Source organism: Phasianus colchicus, chromosome 22 (genome assembly GCF_987193195.1).
Source record: "Phasianus colchicus chromosome 22, bPhaCol1.hap1.1, whole genome shotgun sequence".
NCBI lineage: Eukaryota > Metazoa > Chordata > Aves > Galliformes > Phasianidae > Phasianus > Phasianus colchicus.
This window is the reverse complement of record NC_143457.1, coordinates 494,452-507,352: the sequence shown is the minus strand read 5'-3', so window position 1 is coordinate 507,352 and position 12,901 is coordinate 494,452. Positions and strand designations below refer to the sequence as shown.

At 54.5% G+C, this 12,901-nt stretch overlaps 1 protein-coding gene and 1 long non-coding RNA gene across 4 annotated transcripts in view; one reads left to right on the top strand and one right to left on the bottom strand.

Moving 5' to 3' along the window:
- LOC149915233 (uncharacterized) overlaps window positions 1-6,255 on the bottom strand; it is a 175,532-nt gene extending 169,277 nt beyond the window's left edge. The window contains exons 1-2 of the transcript XR_016459325.1: window positions 6,167-6,255; window positions 5,340-5,861 (exon numbers count right to left, since the gene is read on the bottom strand). The gene's annotated coding sequence lies outside the window, so the exon portion shown is untranslated. The remainder of the gene's footprint in view (window positions 1-5,339; window positions 5,862-6,166) is intronic.
- The window catches only part of LOC149915229 (uncharacterized), a 241,332-nt gene that overhangs the window by 204,644 nt on the left and 23,787 nt on the right, over window positions 1-12,901 (top strand). The gene's annotated exons all lie outside the window — the stretch shown is intronic.

Below are 12,901 nucleotides of genomic sequence, written 5' to 3'. Positions count from 1 at the left end.
CCTTTGGGGAGAAAATATGGTAAATATGGGAGAAAATGTCCTCTTGAGGAGTGTCAAGTAGTACTTTTGAGAGAAAATGTCAGGTATTTCTCAGAAAACTGCTGTTTCTGGGAGATAGTAGCATCCTTGGTTGGAAAATGACAGGTGTTTGTGAGAAAGCTGGTATTTTGGGAAAAAAGGCCGTATTTTTAAGACGAAGCTGGTATTTCTGGGGGAATATGTCCCGTCTTTGGGAGAAAAGTGGTCTATCTTGGAGAAAATGTCGTGTATTTGGGAGAAAAACTGGTCTATCTGGAAGAAACTGCCATTTTTCTGGGAGTAAGTGTGATCCTGAGGAGCGTCAAGTAGTATTCTTGGGATGAAACGTGAGGTATTTCTAAGCGTAGTGGTATTTCTGGGAGAAAATGTCTTGTTTTGGGGGGAAAAGATCACATGTATGTGAGAAAGCTGGTATTTCTGGGAGTAAACGCCATATTTTTAGGAAAAAATGGGTATTTCCCAGATAATCGGTCACATAGTTGGAGAAAAGTGGTCTATCTGGGAGAAAATGTCCTTGTTTTTTGGTGGAAGAGATCATGTGTAGGGGACTAAAATAGTGTTCCCGGATGAAAATGTCACGTATCTGTGAGAAAAGTGGTATCTGTGGGTCACAGTGCTGTTCCCCAGGGGTCGGTGCTGGGGCCTGTCCTCCTCAAGATCTTTCTTGATGAGCTGAGGGCACTGAGTGCACCCTCGGGAAGTTTGCGGATGACACCAGGCTGGCTGGAAGTGTGGATCTGCCTGGGGGTAGCGAGGCCCCACAGAGGGATCTGGACAGGCTGGAGAGCTGGGCTGAAGCCAATGGGATGAGTTCCAACAAGGCCAAAGGCCAGGTCCTGCGCTTTGGCTGCAACAACCCCAGGCGACGCTACAGGCTGGGGGCGGAGCGGCTGGAAGATGCGTAGAGGAAGTGGACCTGGGGGTGTTGATGGATGCTGGGCTGAAATGAGCCAGCAGTGTGCCCGGGTGGCCAAGAAGGCCAATGGCATCCTGGCCTGCATCGGGAACGGTGTGGCCAGCAGGAACAGGGCAGTGATTGTCCCCCTGTCCTCAGCTCTGGTGAGGCTGCACCTCGAGTGCTGTGTCCACTTTTGGGCCCCTCACTGCCAGAAAGACATCGAGGCCCTGGAGCGGGTTCAAAGAAGGGCGCCAAGGCTGGCGAGGGGTCTGGAGCACAGAGCTCACGAGGAGCGGCTGAAGGAGCTGGGGTTGTTCAGTTGGAGAAGAGGAGGCTCAGGAAGACCTTACTGCTCTCTAGAACTACCTGAAGGGAGCTTGTAGAGAGCTGGGCTTCAGCCTCTTCTCTCATGTCACTAGTGCCGAAAAACGACGTTATAACCCACAAATATCAGTGTTCTCCCAAATACACGATGTTTTCTTCCGGAAAGATCACTTTTCAATCCTAAATATGACAATTTGTTCCAAAAATGCGATATTTTCTCCCGGAAATACAAGCATTCTCCAAAATCCATGATATTTTCTCCCAGAATGCCAGCTTTATCAGAGATATATGAAATTTTCTTCCAAAATTATGATATTTCCTCCCAGAAATATCAGTTTCCTTAGAAATACTTCACGTTTCCTCCAAAAAATACAACATTACAATACCCCCCCTTCCCCATAATGTGATACTTTCTCCAGGGAGTCACAGTTTTCTTAGAAATACCTCATGTTTTCTCCAAACAATATGACATTACAATCCTCAGTATGACATTTTCTCCCAAAAATAGGACATTTCCTCCCAGAAATACCAGTTATCTTTACAAAAATAGGACTGCAGCCATCGGAGATCTGCTGGAAGGACAGACGGCCAGCTCCAGGAGCTCCAGGAGGCTCCTGGAATGCAGCCATGGTCACTTTGTGCTCCGGGCGTTGGGCAGACCGACCAGAGGTGAAGCGTGGCTGGATCTGCTGCTCAGCAGTGCGGAGGAGATGATGAGTGAAAGGCGTTCAGGTTGGGGCAGCCTGGCTGCAGTGAGCACGGCTTGTGGGGTTGGTGATCCGAGGGATGTGGGCAAGGCAAGGAGTGGGGCAGGACCTGAGCTTTGGGACGGCGAGCTTTAAGCTTTCACGGGCTGATGGCCCAGATCTCTCGGGATCTGTCTGTAAAAACAAAGATGGTGAGCAAAGCTGGCTGCTCTTCAAGGCTGCCTTCCCTTCTGAGAGCACAAGAGCTCTCCGTCCCTCTGAATAGAAAGCAGAGGACGCAGGAAGCCCATCGGCTCGGCGCAGACCTGCTGGGCAGCTGGGGGCAAAGCAAGGAGCAACGAGCTCTGCTAACAGGCCGTGTCACCTGGAGCAATACAGGGCTAACAAACAGGCCGTGTCACCTGGAGCAATACAGGGCTAACAAACAGGCCGTGTCACCTGGAACAATCAATACAGGGCTAACAGGCCGTGTCACCTGGGAAGAATACAGGGATGTCTGGACCTGCAGACGTGGGATCAGGAAACACAAGGCGCAGAACTGAACTTGGAGAGGGACGTGAAAAACAACAGGAAGACTTTCTACACGTGCATTGGCCAGAAGAGACAGGTCAAAGCAAGTGTGCCTCCTTTGTAAATGTAAAAGGAGAACTGCCTGCAACAGATGGAGAGAAGGCTGAGGTACAGAATGAGTTCTGTGCCTCGGTCTTCACTGGCAGCCAGGATTCCAGAGTTTGTCACGTCCCTGAGCCCTGCATCCATAAACCTCCAGGTGGGGACCGGGGTGGTAAATACCCCCTGCTGTGAGGGCAGAGCAGAGAGACTGCCTGATGAGATTGAACGTGTGCAAGTCTATGGAGCAGATAGATGGTGAGATGTGAGACTGAACGTGTACAAGTCTATGGGCAGGATGGCGTGCATCTCAGGGCTCTGAAGAAGCTGGCTGCCAAGCCGCTCTCCATCATATTTGAGAAGTCGTGGCTGTCAGGTGAGGTCCCGGATGCCTGGAGGAAGGGTCATGTCACTGCCGTTGGCAAGAAAGGGAGCAAGGAGGACACGGGAACTACAGGCCGGTGAGTCTCACCTCTGTGCCTGGGAAGATGATGGGACAGATCCTCCTGGATGACATGCTTGATCACATGAGGAGTGAGCGTGTGATCCGAGACAGCCAGCACGGCTTCAGCAGGGGAAGTCATGCTTAACCAATCTGGTGGCCTTCTGTGATGGAGTGACGGCATCGGTGGACAAGGGGAGGGTGACCGATGTCATTTCCCCGGACTTGAGCACGGCCTTTGACACGGTCCCCCACCACATCCTTATCTCCAAACCGGAGGGATGTGGATTTGATGGGTGGACCACTGGATGGATAAGGAATTGGTAGTAAGGCCGCAGACAAAGAGTGGTTATTAATGGCTCTATGTCCAGGTGAGGCCAGTAACGAGCGGCGTCCCCCAGGGGTCTGTCTTGGGACCGGTGCTCTTTAGCGTCTTTATCAATGACATGGATGGTGGAATCGGGTGCACCCTCAGCAAGTTTGCTGACGACACCAAGCTGAGCGGTGCGGTTGACACGGCTGAAGGAAGGGATGCCATTCGGAGGGACCTCGACAGGTTGGAAAGGCGGACCGGGGTGAACCTGATCAGGTCCTACACAGCACAGTGCAAGGTTTTGCACTTGGGCCGGAGGAATCCCAGGCATCCATACAGACTGGAAGGAGCGGTCCTTGAGAGCAGCCCCGTGGAGAAGGACCTGGGGATTCTGATAGATGAAAAGCTTAGCATGAGCCAGCAGCGTGCCCTTGCAGGTGGGAAAGCAAATGGGATCCTGGGCTCCATCAGAAGAGGGGTGGCCAGCAGGGACAGGGAGGTGATTGTACCCCTCTACTCCGCTCTTGTGAGGCCCCATCTGCAGTACTGTGTCCAGATCTGGAGCCCTCAGTACAAGAAAGACAGGGAGCTGTTGGAGAGGGTCCAGAGGAGGGCCACAAAGATGATCAGGGGACTGGAGCACCTCCCTTATGAGGACAGGCTGAGGGAGCTGGGCTTGTTCAGCCTGGAGAAAAGAAGGCTGCGGGGTGACCTCATTGCAGCATTTCAGTACCTAAAGGGAGCCTACAAGCAGGAGGGAAGTCAACTCTTGGAAAGGGTAGAAAACTGCAGGACGAGGGGAAATGGTTTGAAGTTGAGTGAGGGAAGATTTAGGGTGGATGTCAGGGGGAAGTTCTTTACAGAGAGAGTGGTCAGGTGCTGGAACAGCTGCCCAGAGAGACTGTGGATGCCCCATCCATCCCTGGAGGTGTTCAAGGCCAGATTGGATGGGAACCTGGGCAGCCTGGTCTAGTGTGAAATGTGGAGGTTGGTGGCCCTGCATGTAGCAGGGGGGTTGGAGATTCATGATCCTTGAGGTCCCTTCCAACCCTGGCAATTCTGTGATTCTGCTATTCTGTGTCTTCTCCCTGATGCCAATTGGAAGTGATATCCTTTAGTCTTCAGTATAACAGACATTCTGTGACTGTGCTTGAAGACAGTCTCCCTTGAGCGTTTTAGTTGTGCTTGTTTAGTGCTCGTAAAACCAACTGTGCAAGTGCTGCTCTCCTCCCCGTTGTGAGGGGATTGCTGGCAGGAGCTAAGCAGTTCCCACAGGCACATCCAGCAAGGAGCTGCCGTGGCAGATGGGCAGGTGGAGCAGCTGTCTTCCAACCTGTCCACTGCAGCAGTTGGCATTCTGTAAGCTACTCTTCCCCAGTTTGCAGAACGAGTATCAAAAGTTGATACTCTTTTGTGAAAGAGTAAATGCGGGTTGAAAAAAGAGGCGATATGACATTCCTGACTGCAGATAAACAACAGCACAGATGCTGGTCACCGCCGCAGAAAAAGCTGGACTTGTTCATGAAGCAGCTTATCCATCTGTGTTGGGATTTTGTACAGCTGACCTCACCTGCCTCTCATTCCTTGCCATCGCCCCCTTTTTCTTCTAAGGTGAAAAAGACAGCCTTATTCTTTGTGAGTCCGTAATTGTGATCGTTTATTGATTGAGTACAACCAGGTAAGACATGGAGTGCCAAGTTGGGCGGCACTCGCAGCGCTGCCCTGTAACACCACACACTGCAGCTGCTGCCTTCTGATGTTCTTCCTCTCAGTCCTTCAGGTGCAGATTCCGCATCATTGCCACAGGGCTGTTCATTATAGAGGACTGGAAAAAAACAAAGCAAGTGTAGAAATAGGACAGAAACAATCTAGGGAGACCTCACTAAGAAAGTCTGAACAGTAAACTTCCACAACAGCCCCATGCAGAACAGCAGGTTACTGCCATTCAGATCACTGACATTACTTCCCATAACACACAGCTTAGCTGCTGTCCCCTCCCTTCCCTACCTGAGCTGCATGCCCTTCCTTTTCCCTACCTGAGCTGCTTGCCCCTCGCCTCCTTTTTCTTGGTGCTCTTGCCTTTTCCTGCTACTCACTCCCAATCTCAACACTTGCCTGCTCTGCTTGCTGCTCTGACAAGTGCCTCTCAACTCTGCTCGCAGCTTCTCTCCTTCTGCATGCCCTTCTCTATTCCCTTCTCGTGCCCTTCAGGCTTCTGCTCCCCTTGCTGAGCAAGCCCATGCCTGGTAGCTCCCCTTCAACCTCCTCCGCCCTTTGCCTTTCTCCACACAGATGCTTGCTTCTGGCCAGCACTCCTGCCCGCTGCCTAGCCCACAGCCCGCATCTCTTGGGGAGACAGCAAGGTGGCCTGGAGCTACCCACACCTCCTCCCGGGCACGGCTTCTCAGCTTTGCTTCAAGCCCACAAAAAACCCCAAGGAGCTCCTCTTACCTTTGGGCTCAGCTTCTTCTCCTGCCACGCAGCTCCTGTGCCAGGCCGGGGCTCAGCTCTTCCCACACTCCTCCATTCCTGCAAGATTGCTTTCTCTCATTCACTGCCTTCCTTTGCTTTCCTTTGCTCTGCTACCCTTAGCTTCCCTACTTGCTTTCTCTACATTTACGTGCACCGCTTTGTACTTTTGAGTCTCTTCTTTGCATCTCCTTTCTCTATTTTCCCTTCAACCCTCCCCCCCCCTCCCCTCCCCTCCCCTTCCCCTCTCTCCCATTTTTCCCTTCCTCCCCTACCTCCTCTCCCCCCCTGCTTCCCTTCCCCTCCCGTACCCCCCCTTTTCTCCCTTTCCCCTCCCCTTCCCCCTTGCCTTATGGCAAACTCACCTTTCCTGCTCTTCACTCCCTCCTTCTTCATTCTCCTGCCTTTTGCTGCTACTCTCGCCTTGCTTTCCCTTGCTGTGCTCTGCTTTGCTTTCTCTACATTTTGGCCATCCAGTCTTTTCTCAGCTGTTATTCTTGACTGTTTACTTGGCTTTTTTCTTCTTTTCTCATTTCTTTTTTTTCTGACCTTTTTGAGCTTTTTTCTTCTTTTTTTATGCTTTCGTTTCTTTTTTCATTTCATTGCACTTGTTCTTTTTTTTTTTTCTCTTTTCGTTTTTTTCTGTTTTCTTCTATTTTTTCTCTTTTTCATCTTGGTTTTCTTTTTTCATGTTCACTCTTTTTTTCTTTTTTTTATTCTTTTTTTCATTTTTTTTCATTGCCGCCTGAGGGGAGAAGAGCTCTGAGCCGGCTGCCAACGGCCGTTCCCGCGCGCCGCGCCTCAGCCAATCGGAGCCAGCGGCGCTGCCGCTGACCAACGAGAGCCCGGGGGCGGGACGGTCCGGCACCTGACCAATGAGAGCCCGGGGGCGGTGCGGCGTTGCGCTGCGCTGTTGGTGGGAGGAGCGCGGCAGGGGGCGGGCCGTGGGTGGGGCCTCGGGGTGCGCCCTACTGCTATAGGGGGTGCGAGATGGGAATGGGATTGACAGGTGGGAGGTGGGGCTTGGATGTGGGGTTGGGATATGAGGTTTGGAACTGGGCTTGGGAGCTGGGGTTGGGATGTTGGATGTGCATTGGGATGTGAAATGTAGGGTTGGGGTGTGGGGATATGGATATGGGGTGGATATGGAATGGGAAATAGGAAAATGGAATATATATGGGATGGGCTTGGGATGGACATGGGACCAACACTGAAGAAGGTGGGATGGATTGGGGATGAAATATGGACACGGGATGGGATTGGGATGATAGTGGCATGGGATAAGTAGATGGAATGGACATGGGATGCATGTGGGGATAAGGATTCGGAATGGCTATGGATATAGGGTTAGGGATGGGGATAGGATGTGGGGGTATGGATGTGGGATGGGTTTGAGATGGCTGTGGGGTGGATATGATGGATATGGGATGGGATAACGTTGTGGGATACGGACGAGGGATGGCTACGAGATGGGGCTGTAGTGGTTATGGGGCCATAGGGGCGATGGGGCCAGGATGCTGCAGTCACCTCTGTCCCCAGAGTTCATCCCCAGTGTGACACATGGAGCCCCACAGCCGCTCCTCTGCCCTTTGTCACTTTCATGGGGAGGACATCCCCCAACCCCCATTATCAAAAATAAACCTTAATTAGAAAAGTGAGGGGTGTCAACCCCGGCCCATGGGAACATTGTTTTCTGTGGGGGAGGGCATAGATGGCGTCTCCAGAGGGCTGTCCCAAACTCTGGGGGGTGTTCACAACTCTAGGATATGACACCACCAGGGTGCCATGAAGGTGTCCCAAGCTTTGGGGTGTGACACAGGGATGTCCCCAATTTTGGTGGTGTGACATTGTCATGTGGTGTTCCCACTTCCCCGGGAAGTCCTCCAGGTGGTCACGGTGTCCCCAGCTTCGGCTCAATGTCCCCAGGGTTCTTTTTGTGCCCTCTGCATGACGGTGACACCCGGCGCCAGCTGCCAGGAGTGACGCCCAACGGTGATGACACCGCATCACGGCTGTGACACACTGGTGTCACACAGTCCCCTCTGGTGGTGGCACAGAGTTCACCACCGTGCATGTCCCCGTCCTCATGGCAGACGATGGTGACAGCACCAGAGGACTCTGGTGTCACCGGGTCCTGCAGTAGGCAGGTCTGGAGGGGTGACAAACAACAGTGAGAGGCTCAGTGACAGCACGGTGACAACGTGGTGCCGCCTGTGCCTGCCCCCATGTGATGGTCAGAGTACAGGGAATGGTGTCACCCGATAGATGGTGGCACACAAGTGATGGTGACACCAGATGACGGTAACAACAGTGACAGCCAGGGATGGGGACGCTGCGTCACGGCTGTTCCACATCGAGGTCACCCTGTGTCACGGCGTCACCTGAAGACAGTGACATTCAGTGACACCCAATGGCATCCAGTGAAGGTGGCATCCAACAATGGTGACACCACCGACCCCATGTCACACCTGCACCAGACCCCACGTGTCCCCCGACTGTCCCCTGCCCCCCTCCCTGTACCCCTCCTCGTCACCTCTTCAATGAGGATGGCACCGTGCTGAAGTTGTGCCACCATGGCAGGGGGGACAGCATGGGACAGTCATGGACAGCCAGGGTGACAGCGTCCAGGAGCTGTAGGACGCGGATGGGGCTCTCAAGGTACGTTGGTACAGCCCCAGGTTCCATGGTTACAGTGACGGTGAGAACTTTGGGGACAAGTGGTTGTCCGGTGTCACCCGGTGGCCCTGGGGGGATTGTTTCCGTGGGGCTTTGCACAGGGATTGGTGGGAACCATCCATTTCTGAAAGGAAGTGGCAAAAAATATACAAGAAAAGTGACATAGTATTGATTTTAATGGAAACAGACATTATTGGGGGCGATCCCACGGGGACAAAGAAGAGCGAGAATGTCTCACTATGTGAGGTTGTCCTCAAGATCCTCATTGGAGACCTCTGGAGGACTCCAGGAACGCCTGGGGACCCCAAGACACCCATGGGACATCTCCAGACCCTTCCAGAAGACAATAGGACCCTCTGAACCCACTTCAGGACCCCCCCACATTCCACAGGATCATTCTGGGACATCTGCAGACCCTTCTGGATGAATCCAAGGACCCCCTGGATCAATTTGAAAACCCCCTGCACCCTCCAAGTCCTCTCTGGGACATCCCCAGAGATGTCTCTGATGACGGGATGACTCCAGGACCACTCAGACCCACATGAGAACTCTCTGGACCCTACCAGACTCTACTGGGACATCTCCAAATCATCCCAGTGGCTCCTCGGAGCTCCTGGACCCATCCTGGGAGCTTCCAGATCCTTCCAGAGACTCCCAGGACCATTCTCGCAAGCCCCTGGACACCCCAGGATCCCTCTGGGACATCTCCAGATCCTTCTGTATGAATCCAAGGACACCTTGGATCCACCTGGGGACCAACTGGATGCCCCAAACCCCTCTACAACATCTCCAGATTCTTCTGCATGCCTCCAGGGCTATATAGGGGGGGGCTTGTGGGGAATCTATGGGCGGAAAGGTGTGAGTGGGGCTTCTGTGAGGTGGAAAGAGGGTCTGGAGGTGGAGAAAGGTTGGAAGGGGAAACTGAGGGATTGTGGAGGGCTTCTGTGGCGTGGAAAGGGGCTCTGAGGATGGAGAGAGGGGGTTGTGAGGGGGAAAAGAGCAGAACGAGGCTTCTGTGAGTGAAAAGGGGGCCTGGGGATGGAGGGGTACATTGTGGAGGGGAACTTGAGGGGTGGAAAGGGGGCTTCTGTAGGGCAGAAAGGGGGGTCTGGGAGTGGACGGGGGGTTGTGTGGGGGAAAAAAGGGGTGAGTTGGGTCTCTGCTGGGAGGAAAAGGGGTCTAGGAATGGAGAAGGGGTGGCAGAGGAAATCTGGAGGGTTGTGGGGGGCTTCTATGGGGTGGAAGGGGAGTCTGGGGGACACCTTAGGGAAGTATTGGGGGGGAGAAGAGGAGAGTGGGATGTCTATGGGGTGGAAAAAGAGTCTGGGGGGAAACTTAGTGGCTTGTGTGGGGGAAAGGGGTGAACAGAGTTTCTACAAGGCAGGAAGAGCATCTCGGGGTGGAGGGAGGGAAGAGCCAGGGGTTGTGCGAGGCTTCTATGGGGTCTGGCTGAGGGGAATTAGAGGTCAAAATGAGGGAACTGACTCCAGGGGTCAGGGAGGAGCGCACAGGGGGGTACAGGGACCTCTAGGGGTCAGAAAAAAGGGGCCAGGAGGTGGGAGGAGAAGGGAGGACACGGGACCCTGGGGGTCAAATAGAGGGGAATGGGGGGTGGTAGGAGACTCTGGGGATCAGAATGGGGGAATTGGAGTGGGGGCACTCGGGGGGAGGAGAGGGGGTTCGGGGGTCAGATAGAGGAGACTGGGAAAGGGGGGGACTCTAGGGGACAGAATGGGGAGAGCGGTGGGGGGGTGGGGGGACACCAGGGATCAGAATGGGGGAGGCACAGAGGGGAGGGGTGGAAGAGGACTATGGCGATCAGAACGGGGGGACTGGAAGGGAGGGAGACCGGGGGAAGGGTGTAACCCCGGGGGGCACACAGAGGGACTGGGGGGTGCGGGCGATCAGCGGCAGGGGGAGAGGGGGGGAGGGCAGCGAAAGACACGGGGTGGGGGAGGCGGCGAGACGCAGGGCAGCCGCCCCCGCCGAGGGAAGCCCCGAGCACCACGGAGACCCCGCGGGGCCGAGGCAGAGCGGCACGCGGCCCCCCCGCCGCCTTCACCCCGGCCCCCGCCCCGGCGCCCCCCGAACACCCACCTGTAGGAGCCGAGGCGGCGCCCGGAGCCCCGAGGCGCCCCGCACCGCTTCCGCACGGCCGCCTCCTCGGGTCGCGGCGTGATGACGTCACTCGGCGGGGACGGCGCGGCGCCGTAGCGACGGACCGGCGCTGAGGCGCTGAGGCGCCGTCGCCGTGGCGACGCCGTCGAACGGCACGGCTCCTGCGGGAGCCGCGCTGAGTCGTGCGGCGTCTCCGGCTTCCCCAGAATCGCTTTCTCCAGGCCGATTCCGGGCTGCTGGCGCTTCTTGAAAGCCGAGCGCGCATCTCTGCCCGGTTTTCTCACGGCTCCTGCGGCGGCATCTCTGGCCACTTTCTCCTCCAAGGAAGAACCGAGCGGTGGCCCGGCCGGGCTCGGTGCGTGGGATGTGAGAAGGGCACAGCCCGGAGCAGGACCTGAAGAACGAGCTCAGCTCACCGCTGGCACGTGTTCTGTAGTCCCCCGGGTCCTGCAGAGCTGCGCTGGACTCGCTGAGCAGCACGGCGTGGTGCGGGGATGTAAGAGAACACAGGTGCTCGGTAGACTTGCTGGGGCAGGGAGCTCTCACTGATGCTAAACTCACTGAAACGAAGTGACTCGTTCAGGACACGTGCCTGAAACAAATGCTGGTTCTCTAGGCAGAGCTGCCGGACAGACCTGTCAGCACTGGGAATTAAGCACGGCAGTGAGATGAGGCCAGTGATGCGTTCATGTAAGAGCAAGAGGTGCTTTGGAATGCCTTTATGGCTGCACAGCTCCTCGGGAAGCAGTTACACCTGCCGGCTCAATAAGAGCTGTCCCATAGATGCTGTACAGCTGTGGAGCCTTTGCCCACCTGCACTGCATCTTTTAGATGCATCATTGAGAGGAATTGAACCAGCAAGGCTTCAGGGCTGAGCTCTAAGAATGGAAACTCCCTCAACTTTTGAAAGAGACTGGGTTTCTAAGGTCTTAAGACCCGGAGCTGGCGGGGCACACCCCTCTTGTGCCTTTCTCCCGACTGGTTTTTGGGAGACAGCAAATGGACACCCCTACAAGAAGTCTCAGGGTGTTTCCTTCTGACACTCTTATTATGGAAGTAAGAATACATTCCTGGCTCCATTTTGCTCTTGTGTCAGAAGGCAGAGATTTAAGCTACCTAAAGTCACTTTTCCACAAACATTCCCACAGAAAGAAGCATCCAACATCTCTCTGTAGCTACGGAGACCCTGACTTCTCAACTCTTTCCAGGTATGTTTTACTGTCTCTTTCCAAATTTAGAAACGGCAGCTGTGCAGAAAAACATGCCACAGATCCTGAAGTGTGGGCCAGCGGGGAGTTTTACCCCGTCTCCTCCCTGATGTCAATCTGAAGTGATCTCCTTTAGTCCTCAGTATAACAAACGCATCCTGTGACCGTGCTTGAAGACAGTCTCCCTTGAGCGTTTTAGCTGAACTTGGTTAGCGCTCTTAAAACCAGCTGTGCAAGTGCTGCTTTCCTCCCCACTGTGAGGGATTGCTGTCAGGAGCCAACCAGTTATGCCAGGCACATCCAGCAAGGAGCTGCTGTGGCACGATGGGCGCGTGGAGCGGCTGTCTTCCAACCTGTCCTCTGCAGCAGTTAGCATTCTGCGGGTTACTCTTCCCCAGTTTGCAGAACAAATATCAGAAGTTGATGCTCTTTTGTGAAAATGTGGGTTGAAAAAAAGGCAGTGTGACATTCCTGACTGCAGGTGAACAGCAGCACAGATGCTGCCAGCCCCGCTGTAAAAGCTGGACTTGTTAATGAAGCAGCTTATCCATCTGTGTTGGGCAGTGGTATCAGGGCATTGCTCTTCAGATCTTTGTTTTCCATCTGAGGATTTTGTCCCAGCAGGGTTTGTGCCTCAGGATTTTGGGCAGGAGAAGGGCTGGCAGCAGCCCAGGGCAGGACGTGGGTCCCCTGGGGACAGCAGCCACAGCCCCTGCCCCATCTGCACAGTGACCCTGGGCCATCCCTAGGACACCTTGAGACCCTCCTCCTCTGCACAGCCCCACAAAGCACGAGGGAAGGTCTGGGGTGGCACTGGTCCCCCTGGAACGGGGCAGGGATGGTGCCCTCCATCCCATCCATCCCCAGTGCTCAGGGCTCCAGAGATCCCCAGGGTCCCTCAGTGTCCCTGCACCAGTGCCACTCTTATCGTAACAGACTTCTTCCTTATGTCCAGTCTAAAGGAGAAGAGGAAAGGTTGTCAGGGGGTTTCCCCAGTGAGAAGTACAGTTTCAGAAAGGGACGTGTACAGAGAACCCAGAGGAATAGCAAGGCAAGCCTAACAATGACTGCTACAAAACCAATGGTACAAAGAGAGAA